This window comes from Dipodomys spectabilis, unplaced genomic scaffold, assembly GCF_019054845.1.
Source record: "Dipodomys spectabilis isolate Male_0828 unplaced genomic scaffold, ASM1905484v1 ptg000359l, whole genome shotgun sequence".
In the NCBI taxonomy this organism is placed as follows: Eukaryota; Metazoa; Chordata; class Mammalia; order Rodentia; family Heteromyidae; genus Dipodomys; species Dipodomys spectabilis.
This window is the reverse complement of record NW_024871036.1, coordinates 458,319-461,664: the sequence shown is the minus strand read 5'-3', so window position 1 is coordinate 461,664 and position 3,346 is coordinate 458,319. Positions and strand designations below refer to the sequence as shown.

General features: G+C 34.2%; 1 non-coding gene across 1 annotated transcript; it reads right to left on the bottom strand.

Moving 5' to 3' along the window:
- Window positions 1–596: 596 nt before the first annotated feature.
- Window positions 597–702, bottom strand: LOC122095546. The gene has a single exon (XR_006145173.1). It is a non-coding gene; the product is annotated as a U6 spliceosomal RNA (small nuclear RNA).
- Window positions 703–3,346: the final 2,644 nt, after the last annotated feature.

Genomic DNA, 3,346 nt, shown 5'->3' with positions numbered 1-3,346 from the left:
TAGTTTTTGAATCCATTCATCTCTGGTGGGACATATGGGTTGTTTTCATATCCTGGCTATTGTGAACAGTGCTGTGATAAACATGGAGGTGCATGTGTCCTTGAATATTGGTAACTTTTGTTCAGGATAGATGCCTAGAAGTGGTATGAGTGGGCCATAAGGAACGTCAATATTTAGCTTTCTGAGGACTCACCAGACTGCTTTCCAAAGTGGTTGTGAAAGTGTACATTCACACACACACACTCACACACACACACATACACACACACACACACACACACACACACACACACACACACAGAACGTTTTCTTGATCCATTCTTCTACTGAGGGGCATCAGGGTTGGTTCCATATCTTAGCTATGGCAAATAATGCTAGAATAAACATTGTTGTGTTGGTTGTTTTAGTATGGACTTGTTTGTAATCATTTGGATGAATGCCCAAAAGTGGGATTGCTGTGTAATAGGGGAGCTCTATGTGGAGTCTTTTGAGGAACCTCCAAACTGCTTTCCAAAGTGGATGTACAAGTGTACACTCACACCAAGAATGCAGTAGGCTTCCCTTCTGGCCACATCCCTTCCAGGATCTGTTGTTGTAAAAATATGGAATGATTCACTAAGTTGCGTGTCATCCTTGTTCAGAGACCATGCTAATCTTCTCCGTATTTTCCAATTTTAGTGTATGTGCAGCCAAATTGAGCACAGAACATTTTTTATATATAAAGTGTAATTGATTTTCTTAAACTAGACAATTCAACAAAAAGTAAGTTAAAAAGAATTGTGAAATTTTAGAACCATGTATTTCTTACATAAGCACACATTTAAGAATAAAGTCAAGATTGACACGCCAAAAACAAAATAATTCCAGATATTTGTTGTTCATGAGATGTGTAGGAAGAGGAATTCAATTATTCTACACAAGGCATCTGTCATAATGTTCATTGCAGCAATTGTTAAGGTTTGTTAAAAGTTTTAATGTTCTAAATGTTTCATTTTGTGATTTGCTTATATATGGCAAAATTAAGGCTGTTTGGCAGGTCATAAAATTTTTCAAAGAAGTATATAATTTTTCTGCTAGCATGTACTAGTAAGTATGTTCATTTCAGAGTTTATAGAAACTTTACTAATGAGAAGTTGCAAAGACTGTGTAAAGAAGCAGAGTGAAGAGCTAAATTTTAAGTACACAGTTCGGGTTAAATCTTTAGGGCTCCCTTACGTTATATGTTTGTGATGAACAAATAATGATATAAGCCACATACAAATGGTGAAATGAACTATAAATAGTAATCTTAGTGGGTAAATTTAAAGGCTACTCATAGCTTTATCCAGTTTTAAATGTACAAGAATATGAGAAAATAGTAAAATCTACTATGTACATTCAAATACTGAAAACCCTGGTAATTGTTTTTTTTTTATTTTAGTAATCATTAATATTTAATTATTGTTTTCTTTATTTATAGCATTTTTTCCTTGTAATATAATACAAATTTTTGTGAGTCGTGATGAAGAGGTACTTTGAGAATATTATTGGGATGCCCATACCATTTTTCATAGGTGGATGTGAAAGTACAAAGAGCAAAACTAAAAACAAAATATTGATTAAAAATTTTATCAAGTAGAGTCTGAATCAGGAGTGTTGATAAATGTCCACGCCTAAAAATCTTAACCCTAAGCTGAAGTAGTGGTATTACAGAATTGAGGCTACAAAATTGAGAAACAGTGTTTTGTTTTGTTTTTTGTTTTTTTTGTTTTGCTTTGGTTTGTTGGTTGTGGGGCTTGAACTCTGGGTCTTGGGTACTGTCCCTCAGCTCTTCAGTTCAAGGTTAGCGCTATCACTTGATACACAGCACCACTTTCATCTTTCTCTGCTTATGTCATGCTGAGGAATGAAATCCAGGACCTCATGCATGCAAGGCAAGAACTCTACCACTGAGCCACCTTCCCAGCACCTGAGAAACTGTGATTTAAAAAATCATCTGAACAATATTTGCTTTCTGCTTTGGGTATTATAATGAAATATGTGAACACATTTTTATATTTTTTTGAATTGTCATACTTCTAAATTTAATTCATCTTTTTCAAAGTCAAGAAATATTTCTGAGAGTTTGCTTCTGTGAAGAATGTTTTTGCATTTATAATTTCTTCTGAGGCATTTTTATTTTTTATCAAAATCACTTTATATTTTATGTTGATGAGATATCATACATCAAATACCTTGAAATGCATATGTAGAGTCTCAAGATAGCAATATGAATATTCTCATACCCCTCTTGTTTATCTGTTACGCACTTTAAGTATTATGATATTTTTCTCTCTCTTTCACTCTCTCTCATTTCCGATCTTTCTCTTTCATGCTCCATGTCTGCTACTTAGAATTTCTGCTGATGTACTATTATCCTTCAGGGTCCACTGGTTTTGTGGGAACATGATAGGGACCATCAGTTACCCTTGCATTCTTTAAGAGTTATAACAGTGACGTGAAATTATTCTTTGCCATTCTAAATGGCAAAACAACAGATCTAGGAATTCCTTTTCACATTTAGTACTATTATAAATTTTATCTCATACGAATCATTGAGACTATTAAGATTCTTTTAGCCTGGGACCTAAAAATTCTTTTTCTTTTACAAACAACCTTTTTCTTTCAATATCAGTAAGTAACAAAAACAAAGCTATCCTATGGAAAGTAGGCTGAAGTTGTTCACAGGGATGAAAAACAAGGTAATGGGGGAAGTGAGTACAAAGCATACCCCTCATATAGCACAGATACTTAGAGCAGCAGTTTATCATGTACACTTTGTGATAAGGACAATGTGCTGGGAACTCTAGATTAAATCACTGAACACCTGATATATATACACATATATTTATATATGTATATTTATTTATATATGCATATATGTGTATATTGGCCCATATATGTAAACATGAATGTTACTCTACACACAAATACACACATACGTACACATATGTACACATGTACAAATGGAAAAAGACACATATATAGCCAACACAAGTTTCACTAATTGTTGAATATGCCTTAGACAGAATGCTTGGAAACAAATGTGTTGAAGATGTATTTGTCTCTAAGAGTTCTTTTACCACTCCTCTTATATCTTCCAACTGGTAGGTTTAGAGATATTCGACTTGAAAAAAAGCAGTGCAAGTGATAGCAAGTCACTCGGAAATCTCAAAAAGTATAGGTCATATGGTATCTCCCTGCTCCCCATGGAATGCTTGCTCTTGTAGACACTCTCAACAGCCCAATTAGTAGGACAATATCCTTGTTAAGAATAAAGTTATAAGGCTTTAAATGGCATCCTTACTTGGGCTCTTTTCCAACAGCC